Source organism: Tachyglossus aculeatus, chromosome 2, assembly GCF_015852505.1.
Source record: "Tachyglossus aculeatus isolate mTacAcu1 chromosome 2, mTacAcu1.pri, whole genome shotgun sequence".
NCBI lineage: Eukaryota > Metazoa > Chordata > Mammalia > Monotremata > Tachyglossidae > Tachyglossus > Tachyglossus aculeatus.
Window position 1 is genome coordinate 123,912,455 of NC_052067.1, and position 13,048 is coordinate 123,925,502.

General features: G+C 37.2%; 1 non-coding gene across 1 annotated transcript; it reads left to right on the forward strand.

Annotated features, from left to right (window-relative positions):
• Positions 1–10,017: 10,017 nt before the first annotated feature.
• LOC119925112 lies at positions 10,018–10,155 on the forward strand. Its single transcript, XR_005449781.1, has one exon. It is a non-coding gene; the product is annotated as a small nucleolar RNA SNORA7 (small nucleolar RNA).
• Positions 10,156–13,048: the final 2,893 nt, after the last annotated feature.

The following is a 13,048-nucleotide window of genomic DNA, read 5'->3' on the forward strand; positions in this document are numbered from 1 at the left end:
TATTTACCCCAGTGCTTAGAACACTGCCTAGAACTTAGTAAGAGCTTAACAAATGCCACAGTTAATATTATTATTATAATCATTATTAATAATCCTGGTTCAGCCACTTGCCTGGTCTGTGAGCTTGGGTATATCATTTAAATTCTAGGTGCCTCCATTTCCTCATCTGCAAAAATGGGGACAAAATATCTGCTCTCTTTACCCCTTATTGAGTGAACCCCATGTGGGTCAAGGAATGTGTCCAACCTGATTGTCCTGCATCTACCCTACTACTTAGTGCCATGCTGGACACACAAACACTAAAATACCACAGTAGCATTTCTCCTCTAAAGCACTATTGTAGAAATAGGAAGTACTCTTCCTATGACGTTCATCTATATGGATAGAACTTGATATAACAGGGGAGCTGTCCACATGCAGACAGTGTCAAACATGGCATTAGTTCCGCAACAGAAGTTTTCCTTAATGTGAAGTTCTTTAAGAATGTTACCCGTGTTACTGAAGAACTGACTGCATATGTAGAGAAAGATGTACAGAAATATCTTGAGCTCTAACAAGACGTCAACATTGTACTTCTACAACTTAAAAATACAATCAAGATAATCACCTGTTAAATTGTGTAGCAATCTTTTTTTCCTTAAGAAAGTTCCCTAATCATAAGATTTTTTTTAGAGAATACCAGTTAGACACATTTTTAAGCCACATATAGATTGAATTCACTGTCTGCAAAATCTTTATGTCTGTACACACAAACACACAATTACATATATATATATATATATATGCAAAGTGATAATAAACCAGGTCCAATTTACAGCAGTTCACAAGAAACAGTTGTTGAAAGCTGAACTGTAAAGCAATTTTGGGGTGGGTGGAGATCAATCAATCGTATTTATTGAGTGCTTACTGTGTACAGAACACTGTACTAAGCACTTGAGAAGTACAAGTTGGCAACATATAGAGACAGTCCCTACCCAACAGTGGGCTCACAGCCTAAAAGTGGAGATGTCTTTGAATTTTTACAGAAAGGATATATCCTTTAAAGTTCCATTTTTTGTCTGCAGATAACTGTTCAGCTAGGCTGGCTAGCTGTTTTGGTTAGCACTACTGCTATATTACTCATTGCTGTTTGAGCCACTATTAGGGAGAAGTAACTCTAGCACTAGCATGTCATGAAATAAAGCAGATTCAATATTTTCTTTGTTTTCAGAAAAGAATATACTAAAACTGAGAAATCAAATCATTTAATGATTTTGAATAATAATGAACTCAGCATCCTTGGAAATTAGGTGAATTAAAAGTTATGTAAATGGTAAAATGACATAAAGTGGGATGATTTTTTAAATTGCATGGACAATAACATGATGTCTAGTAATTCTCCTTTTCCCCAAACTATTAGAAACTAAATCACCACCACTGTAATTAGTTCTTTAAAATATTATTTTACCTTTTTAATAATAATAATAGTGATGGCATTTATTAAGCTCTTAACGTGTGCAAAGCACTGGTCTAAGTGCTGGGGAGGTTACAAGGTGATCAGGTTGTCCCAAAGGGGGCTCACAGTCTTAATCCCCATTTTCCAGTTGAGGTAACTGAGGCACAGAGAAGTTAAGTGACTTGCCCAAAGTCACACAACTGACAATTGGCGGAGCCAGGATTTGAACACATGACCTCTGACTACAAAGCCTGAGCTCTTTCCACTGAGCCACGCTCCCCAACACCTGTGAGGGCCTCATAACTCACATAACTTTTTCAGAAATTAAATGCATTCATTTCTCAATGAAAAACCATAGAATTTTTCAAAGGGCACCTCTCCATTTTGTGACTCTATGTGGGTTTGTATGTATGTTCATATTCTTATAATTTTGATTTATAAATTAAGTTTGATGAACTACCTAGTTATATATACACAAATGCTTTATTCTATTTGACCCTGTTTGGGAAATTGCACATATTCATATTACCATTTTAGCCTGTATTTTGATTTACTTACCCATATTCTGACAAATGATATCTCTAGCATGGCTGTGTGTTTCTTGACAATTATTTATTTCTTTTTAAAAAACAATCCACCGTGTATGACAAATTATGCTTATTCTTTGAATCTTATTCTTTGACATTTTTTCTTTTATCTCCAACCATTCAGAAAAAAAAAAAAACCTCCTTAAAAAGGCAGCTTAAAAGCAATTCTTTGGCCTTAACATTAGTTATGTCATTATTTTCCAAACTCAGCAGGACAGCAAAATGATTATGCACTCATATTTATGCAGAGAAATGCAGTGAACCTATTTGTGAGTAAATTCATTATATTGATTATTGACTATAAGACCTTGCTGTTTCAATAAGTGAAGTTTAATTTGAAATTTTTATCCTCAGTAGAATTCAATAGTTGTAGATATTGTCATTCTATTCAAATAGTAATCCACTGTGTCAATCACTTGCATTATATGGTGCACACATGCATTTGGAGGCAGTTTTCCAGAAAAAAATAACTAATTTGAGTACGAATCTACAAGGCACAAATTTGAATTTCAACCTAACCTCAGTAAAGATTGTACTGGGCAGTTCAGGCTTTTGTAATTACATGCCATTGTGCCAGTTTTTATCAAGTTACTAACATTATTCCTGATAAAAGTGATGAGCCTTGTAGGACTGCTCAGTAGTGGGTTCCCATAGTCTCACTTCCAAGCCTAACCCACACACCTGTCCGTTAATAGACTTTTCCATCTATGCCTTTGACTGCCTAGTCTTCTGTTTTGGGGTTTTTTTAAGCAACCTCCGGCTGTGTGGCCAAAGACGAGATAGACTGCTGAAGGTTTTGAGAATGATTTTATAGTTGATTGATTTTTATTAAATTAATTAGAAACAGTCAAGACTGAATGATCTCGCAAGCATGGTAAAGGAGAATATTCAGTATATATACATATTTCCAGTTCTAACAAAACCTTCAGCAGCTTTCTTTAATGGTATTTGTTAAGTGTTTACTATTGTCAAGCATTTTTCTAAGAGCTGAAGAAGATACAAGTTACTCAGGTGAGACACAGTCCCTGTCCCACATGAGGCTCACCGGTTAAATATTGAATCCCCATTATAAAGTGGTGGAAACTGAAACACAGCAAAGTATCTTGTCCAACATCACACAGCAGGCAAATGGCAGAACCTGGATTAGAACCCAGGTCCTCTGACACTAGGCTTATACTTTTCCCACTAGGCTACATTGCTTCTCTAAACTTTTAAAATAAAACCTTTTATTTATCAATAAAAACAATAAAATATAATGTATGGGTGTTTCTACAGCACACTGCAGCTAGAACATTGTTAGGGAATTGGGAAACTATCTGATAACTCAAAATCTCCTGGGATCCAGGAAGAAATCCCTTTAGTTCCAATTCACATATGTACACCCAGGCAGACCTTGTGAATACAAGTGAGTTTTCTTTAAAGAAAGGTTTTGAAAAAATGCATTCCCTACTCTGTAGGACAACTGAATGCATATTTACAGTTTCCACATACTTACTGGCTTTCACATTCACAGAAAGGTTTTGTTTGCTTGTGTTATGATACTCGTTAAGCACTTACTATAAATCAAACACTACTCTAAGCATTGTAAGTACAAGTCAATTAAGCGGGACACAGTCCCCGTTACACATGGAGCTCACAGTCTTATGTTGGAGGGAGGAAGAACAGGTATTGAATCTGCATTTTACAGTTGACAAAACAGAGGCACAGAGAAATTAAATGACTTGCCCAAGGTCACACAGCAAGCAATTGGCAGAACCAAGATTTGTACCAAGATCCTCTGACTTATAGGCTTAAGCTCTTTCCACTAGGCCATGCTGCTTTTCCAACAGTAATGCCATTGCCTAACTACAGAAGGAGAGAGGAAAGAGAATTTGAGCCATGGCAGGCAAAATCAAACAGTGGAGCTTGAGGAAAAAATGGAAGTGCTAGTGAGAGACCTTCCAGGAGAAGCTCAACCAACTCTTGGCTTCTTCTTAGCTCCTCATGGGGATTTCTATCTGATCCTTGACTAGATGGAGGTTGATTACTTAGAAACTTTGACTCACGTGCAAGAATTTATGAATAATCAACTACATCTTTTAAAAAAAAATCCATGAAAAATAAATTTGATATTGTTCTGCCATTGATGTCTGCATTACAGGAAGATAAAAAAGAAGCTTCATAGTGAATGGAATAATATACATTTTTGAAAATATTGAATCTTGTTTGTATAACATGATATGTACTTTACTACACTTTGGAATTCACGATTTGATTTGGTTTGTGATTGGGCGTCCCTTTGTTTAACTTTCTTTGGCCCATTTTGTAGGGGAAAGAAATGGTAATGCTTATGAGCAAGTAAGGGTTGAGAGGTTTTCTGAATTGTGGGAATGTCTGGGATTCTCCTCCTACGCCTATACCCCCCTGCCCTGAACTCCCACTAACACAATGAGCCTAGCTTTTATTCTCCGGTATGAATCTTCTCTTTACATTGACACTCTTCAATGCAGTTTCTCAGGGCTGCAAGGAATGACATTCCACTTAGAATCTTCCTCATTGTTCTGGAAGTCACTGCTTTTGCTGCAGCCTTTTGTAGGAATCAGATTCCCTATTACTTTGCTACATTCCTTAGGTTCTGCTTATTATCACTTGGAGGCAGCTTTAGTAGCTCGGTATATTCATCTTTCTTTGTTCCAGATCAATAGATCATTTTAAATCAGTGCACTGAAGACTGAAAGACCACCGTTTATTTCATGCTGATAGTTCAGACTTAAGAGAGTAAATGGTTTCTTGGGATTTGTGGTCCATAATTATATTAACCTTGGTCGCACATCAAACCATTTGAAACTTCTCACACCTCATTACCAGTCAACAAGGCCTTCTCCGAATAAGAATTGTATTGTTTGACTTTGAAAGACATGTTGTTAAAATCCTTTTACAGGTTAGTGATGTTTCTTTAGAAGACTGGAACAAATTTCATGGTCAAAGCTCATTTTTTAGCACCTTTTTGTCACAAAGACAATACTAACCAAATGAGTCTCAAACAATCTTGACTACTGCCACTGGAGCAGGCAAAGATGTTATTTACAACTTCTTTACCTATTGTCACCCTCTTCATCAACTCATCATCATGAAAGTAGTATTATGCTTTTAAACCTTACAGAGAATGTAGGTATTGTATTGGTGTTCTATTATTTCTAAAATGAAATTTGTAGCCTGAAATGGAATAAAACCATTGAAATATGAAGGGACTTAGCATTTCTTTTTTGCAACAAATTGGCTATAAATTGGTTGAGCCTCACTGTGAGCTCGAAATATGAAAAAAACCAAACTTTCTAAAATTAAAATACTTACCAATGAGAAATCATCTCTTCTGGGAAACAAAGTGACAGTCTAGTGATTGATTCTAGAGAAGGTAGAGGAGTAAATAGATTTTGTTGAAATGTGGTGATCAGAAATGGCTGGAGAAGTTGGAGAAAGATTTTAAAGGCAGTAGTCTTAAGAAATGGTCCTGAGAGAATAGACAAAATATTTATCACTTCATTAAGACACAGGTCCCTTCAGCCACACTCAATAACCAAAGGCAGTAGTAAAATGAGGAGTGATTTTGACTATAAAGAACAACAATATATTTCATAGAATAATAGGTCTTAGAGCAGGGAATCATAGATCTTAGAACACAGAATCATAGGTCTTAGAGTCTTCTCCCTCCAAAGCAAGTAGCTACTAAACCTTTCATAATATTGTTTTTTGGAGATCAATGGCTTTTATTGATTACTTACTGACTGCAACACATTTTCCTAAGCCCTCGGTTTACCACAGGACCAAAGAACACATCCCTTGCCCCCAGGAGCTTGAAATCCAATTTAACCTGAAACGCAATACATTCTTCATAAAGTCCAAACAAAATTTTTTTTTGTTTCATTTGTTTCATTTCTCTTTCTCAGTCTTCAATGTCTGTATAGAACAATACTCTTCATCTTATCCATAAACACCTATCTTGAACTTAAACAAACAATACCAATTCCTGGAACATTTTTTAGTAACTCATTCTAAAAATTTGAAATTAATCTTTCCCACACTTTTCTTGAATTTTTTCAGCTTCCGCCGAATTAAGTTGCAGTTATAAAAGCAAGACAAGTAATTGGTTAAGCAATCAACAATATGTATTGAGTGCCTGTATAGATATATAAATAGATATATCCAGGTAGAAAGATTCAATCATATCATTCAATCATATTTATTGAGTGCTTACTGTGTGCAGAGCACTGTACTAAGTGCTTGGGAAGTACAAGTTGTCAACATATAGAGATGGTCCCTACCCAACATTGGGCTCACAGTCTAGAAGATATGTGTACCACATGTATATATGTTCAGAGCAAGCTGACTTCTCTACTTAATAGGTGTTGAGTTTCTGGATTTGCTACCACTTGTGAGCAGGGAATGTGTTATATTGCACTCTTCTAAGTTCAGTTCAGTTCTCTGCACACAGTAAGCTCAATAAATACGACTAACAGACTGACTATGCAAATGGAAAACACTGTTAGTTCAACCAAGGCTTAGATAGACACCTAAGGCTAAGTGCTTAGTATAGTACTTGTACACAGTAATTGCTCAAAAATATCACTGAATGAATGAAAGCAGAAGAAGTTTATTAGAGAAAAAAAAATTGATAAAAGAAAACACAAACCTGACCATGTCAATGCATGTACAGAGAGCATTCACTAATTTTAAGTACATTTTGTTGCCAGTTATCATTCCTGCAGATGTGAAACCCATCAAGGCCGCAGGTATTTGGAGTAAAATTCCGGTCTTCAATCTTCCTTCCGTTCTCCCTGTTACCAGATTAACAAACCTCTGCCACTTCCTGGAATAACTTTTATATAGTACTAAGTTGCACACCCTGAAAGTTCCTAGCCTTCCTGGGTAAACAAATGGGATGCAGGAGAATTGCCCCCACATAGAAGGAAGACTGTCTGAGGTGCCAGTGACTTGAGGTGATGGGGTAGTAGACGGTAAGACTCCCCTGTAGACTGTAAGCTCCAATGAGCAGGGATCACAGCTCCCAACTCTGTTGTGTTGTACTTTCCCAAGTGCTTAGGCTAGTGCTCTGCACACAATGAATGTTCAATTAATACCATTGATTGATTGATTAGTGTAGAATGTTAAACTGGCACCCGTAATTAAGAGGGAAGCAAAAGAACAGCTGACAAGAGGCACTGATAAGGAACATCCAGACTGATAGATGGAGAAACAAGAAATAATTCTATCAGTAAAACCAAATTTAGATGGTGGTATCAATTATTTATTTATCCAGGTGTGTTTCATAGTGACAATAGCAACCTAGAGGCTCAGAAGGATTGGGATGGAGTGCTTAAAAAATAAGTACTTAATAAATTTTAAGTATTAACTAAGAGAAGCATCCTGCTGTAAATGAAAGAGCATGGGCCTGTGAATCAGAAGACTTGGGTTCTAACCCTGCCTCTGCCACCTGTCTACTGTGTGACCTTGTTCAAGTTTTAACTTCCCTTTGCCTCTGTTACCTCATCTGTAAAATGGGATTTAAGACTGTGAGCTCCATGTGGGACATTGACTGGATCCAGTCTTATTATATTGTATCTAGCCTGGTGCTCAGTAAGGTACCTAGCACATAGTTAATACTTAGCAAATACCGTATAACAAGTACTACTACTACTACTACTACTACTACTACTGAGGAGGAAGGGGTGATTTACTAACTGCTCAAGTCATGTAAAAATGATGAAATGGGAGCATGGGAGGTTTAGATTGGGGAAGACAAGAAATTAACTAGGAAAGACCTCCTGGAAGAGGTCTTAGACTTAGAATGTGAGTCCCTATTTAGTCTGTGAGCCCCATGTGGGACAGGAAGGGAGTTTCAAGCTAAAGGAAGGAAATTATTGAAAGGTCAGTGACAGAAAAGAAAGGCTCAGGGAATTTGGTTGGCTTGAAAGGAACAAAGTGTGTGAGATTCAGTGAAGCAAGTATGGCTTAGTGGATAGAGCATGGACTGGGAGTCAGAAGGACATGAGTTCTAATCCCAACTCTGCCACTTTTCTACTATGTGACCTTAAATTCCCTGTGCCTCAGTTACCACATCTGTAATATGGGGGATAAGACTGAGAACCCCATGTGAGACTCAAACAATAAACTGTTTCTAACCTGATTAGTTGTAACTACCCTAGAACTTAATCGAATGCCTGGCACTTAAACACCATACCAAAAAAAAGAGGGAAAGATGGGATGTGGCAGGAAAAAAGATAAGGTGAATTCCAAGGAAGTAATACACATTATAGAGGTAGGGACACTTCAGGGGAATAAGGAAGTGATAGAGAGAAATAAATTTACTAAGGGAGGTCATTAAGTTTGTGAATATTATGGAATCAACCATTTCTAGCAACTATGTGCTATTTAAATACTCAATATATTTATTTTGACAGTTTTGTAAATATGTTTTTTTCTTCCTCCCCCTTTGAGTGTAACTTGATGAGGGAAGCCAAGATGTCATCTTCTTATTCTGGATTTCCCCACCACTTATTACAGTACACACATCAAGTGAGCCCTCAATAAATTCTACTGCTACTACTACCAATATTCCATCTGCTACTGCTAAAATTACCACTACTAAAAATACTACCGCTACTATCTCTATTACTACTAATACTACTACTATTACTATGAGGTAGTATGACTAATGGATAGAGGGGCTGGCAATTGGGGGACCTGGGTTTTAAGTGCCTCCCTTTCACCTGCCTGATACTTGACCTTAGATAAGTCTCAACTTATCTGGGCTTCTGTTTCCTCATCTATAAAATGGGAGTAAGATATATATCTTCCCTTCTCATACAGTGAGCCCCTTGTGAATGGGGCATATGACAGATCTGATAGTCCCATATGTATAGCATCTCCTAACACAATGCTTGGCATATATTAAATGCTTCAGAAATATTATTATCATATACAATAATTATTTAGTGGATAATATTCTATTTAATGAATAAATAACTTCTAAAAGGAATTTTAAGGGGATGGCTATGATCTAGAAGGTAAAAGATGACAGAGGAATAGGAGCTTGAATAATTACAAAGACAATCAAGAGGTCTGTGCCTTGCTTCTTGCCTTATTGACATCTTTAACCATCTAATGCCACTGGGAGGTCATTTTGAGAAGACATCGCAGGAAAGGCAAGAAATCTTTATAGTTGTCATCCAATTCATTTTTTTTCCCTTTTGGTAAGTAGGTAAAATCAAAATTTGACAATTATAATGGGGATAGAAAATATTTTTTAGAAATTATAACTGGAGAATTATCTAATTTAAAAAGATATATCCAATACTGTGTTGTTATTGGATATGTTTTAACTAGATCATTCAAGTTTACAGGCTACAAGAGTTTATATTTTAAAGGTAAAAGTCCATTTTGATCTTTTTTTAATTAAAAAAACCCCTTACCTTTGAATTGTTGCTATTTTGTAAAAGATACTTTGCTATATACTATAAATTCCTCAAAGGTAGGGACCAGGTCTTTTTTTTCTTCTTCCCCTTGTCACTGCCCACACTGCTAGTAGAGCATTTTATGTACTGTAGGTATTTCAATACAGGTGATACTGAGAACATAAAAGAATACTTATTTTCAAAAACGTTCTCTGAGTTGCAAAAGAGGGGAGCAGTACTATTAAATTATATTCCTGACTGTGCTGTTACTTTGGTGCCCAATCAATCCATCACAGATATGTGTTGAACACTCACAGTGATGCATTACAATGCAATCTATGACCATAAGAACAGATACAAAAAGAAATGGCAGCAGTAACTATGAGATAACAGACTAAATTCAGAGTTTCTAATGTAATATAAATAACTGATATTTTGAAGGAGATGGTTGCTGAGTTCTTCAGCTTCCTCACTGCTCGAAGTCACTTCTTCAACATTCACTTACTCCTTGTAAATGGGTGGTGTCATTTTGTTATTTTGTATTTTCAAAGGCTAAGTACAATGCCTCCTCTCAGGGTCACACCTGTAGAGTTTCCAGTACTCTACCAGTTTCGACTACTGGAGGAAGAGTCAAGCAGAGGCATATCCATTCCATTCCTAGCTTGGGCAGTGTCTAGCCAGTGGAAGGCAATCTGCTACAAGTTAAAATTCCCCTGTGCTGGGCAGCAGCCGCAGCATGGGAGAGAGTTGAGGACAGAGACTCAAGTTTACTGCGTGGAAGGAGGCAATGGTAAACCACTTCCTTATTTTTACCAAGAAAACTCTACAGATTTTCTATGGGTCGTAGACGACTTGATAGCATAAGACAAGCCAAGTACAACTATTATTGCTATTGATCATATTTATTGAGGACTTATTGTGTGCAAAGCAATATACTGAATGCCAAACTAAGCACTCAAAGACAGCTATTACTACTTCTACTACTATTAGTAGTATTACAAAAACTACTACTACGTATATATTAGCTCCGTATAATAGAGTTGCTAAATACTACAAGCAACTCTATGACCCATGGTCTTTATGTATATGAGTCATGTTGTGGCTCAGTGAATGTGAGTCAGAGAGAATGAACTGATATTTCCCTTGCATTTTATAATGCCCAATAAACAATAAAACTAGCTCAGTGGTTGTGTTGGACAATCATACCTCTAGATGTGTGTTATGGGCAAGAATGCATCTGCTAATTCTGCTATATTGTACAGTTTCAAATGCTTAGTACAGGGCTCTACACATTAGTAATAATAGTTATGGTATTTATTAAATGCTTACTATGTGCCAAACACTGTTCTAAGCGCTGGAGTAAATACAAGATAATCAGATTATCCCACATAGGGCTCAAAGTCTCAATCCCGATTTTACAGATGAGGTAACCAAGGCACAGAGAAGTTAAGCGACTTTCCCAAGGTCACACAGCAGACAAGTGGCAAAATCAGAATTAGAACTCACAACCTTGGACTCCCAAGACCTTGCTCTTGCCACTAGGCCATGCTGCTCCTCAGAAAGTAAGCACTCAATATATACCATTAATTAATTGACTGATTGAATTACACAGTCATATTAGAATTCCTGATACATAATTTGATATTATTTTGATGCCATTGTCTACCTACTACAGGTCCAAGTAGATCGTCTTCGTGATTTTACATGTTTATCTTTTAATTTATCAATCCATGGTAGTATCCAATTCAATATTGACTATGATGATGTTAGTCCCATAAATGCTTCTCCTAAAGAGGGTTGGTAGCTGACATCAATCTATTTTAGTCTGGTCATTAACCCAGTCAATACTATGCTGACAATACAGTCTGGTATCTGACATCTTTGGTGTGAACTCCCAGAATATAATCATTAGAGAATAAAGGTAGTATGCCAGAACTATGGGAGCTTACACTTTTGGGAGCTCACATTCTGAAAGGGGAGATAGACATGAAAATATTTGCAAACAGTCGAATGGCATTAAATGTTAAACTTTGTATAATTTAATATATACAGATAGACAAATGCTGTTTTGGAAATATATATGCATGTTATATATACACATGCTAGAGTTGGCTGGTGGAATAATCAGTTAGACTGTAAGCTCCTTTTCTGGGAGGATCATGTCACTAACTGAATTATACTCTTCCAAGCACTTAGTACAGTGCTCTGCACAAAATAAGTGTTCAATGAATTCTATTGTTTGATTGATGTGATTCTTTGGTGCCTAAGTGTTGTTTGTATGTTCGTGTTGAACTCTTTCAATTCAACAAGCTCACAATATCATCAAAAAGTACTTGAATCACTTACAGACTCTGTATGATTATTTTTACTTGCTACCAAACCACATACAAAGACGAGGCACTGATAATTACAGGCTATTTTTCCCAAGTAGCAAAAGTACTATGGATTAACTATCAGCCTGAAAAAGACTGAAGCTTTGCTCCAGCTGGCACCTGGTAAACCTTACCCAAGACAAGAATTGCCATTAATGCCCAAACACTGGAAACTTTCAGTTTTCTATTTCTGTTTTCTATTACCTGGGTATCACACCAGTCAAAGAAGCAAGGTTTAACAGAGATATAGAAAACAAAATCAAGAAGTCTTGTCTCTTCTTTAGGAGACTGTAAGATGGAATTTCCCCTCTCAGGATTGCCCCTGGAGAGTTTCCAGTAATCGACTACAGGAGGGAGAGCATTCCTAGCTTGGGCAGTGGCTAGCAAGTGCAAGGGGATCTGCTACAAGTCAAAACTCACCTGTGCTGGGCAGCAGTTGCATGGGAGGGGTCAAAAATAAACACTCAATTTACTGCGTGGAAGAAGGCAAGGGTAAACCACTTCCATATTTTTTTACCAAGAATATTCTACGGATTCACTACCAGAACAATTGAAGATGAAGGTGGGACATTCTGGAACAGAAGTGTCCATGGAGTTGCTATAGGTCGGAGATGACTTAGCAGCTTAAGACAAAACAGCGTGGCTCAGTGGAAAGCACACAGGCTTTGGAGTCAGAGGTCATGGGTTCAATTCCTCGCTCTGCCAATTGTCAGCTGTGTGACTTTGGGCAAGTCACAACTTCTCTGTGCCTCAGTTACCTCATCTGTAAAATGAGCCCCCCGAGGGACAACCTGATCACCTTGTAACCTCCCCAGTGCTTAGAACAGTGCTTTGCACATAATAAGCGCTTAATAAATGCCATTATTATTATTATTTATCTTCAATTTGGATAATAATAATAATTAACACCTGTGGTATTTGCTAAGAGCTTACTGTGTTCCAGGCACTGTACTAAGCTCTGGGGTGGATACAAGCAAATTGGGTTGGACACAGTTCCTGTCCCAAGCGGGGCCCACAGTCTCAATCCCCATTTTATAAATGAGGTAACTGTGACACAGAGAAATGAAGTGATTTGCACAAGGCCACACAGCAGACAAGTGGCAGAGCCCAGGATTAGAACCCATGACCAACTAGCCCTAATAAAGTAACATATTCAACCTCCAGATCAATTCCACCAACTCCCAACTCCGTTTATGTAGGTAGACTACTTATTATTAAACAACA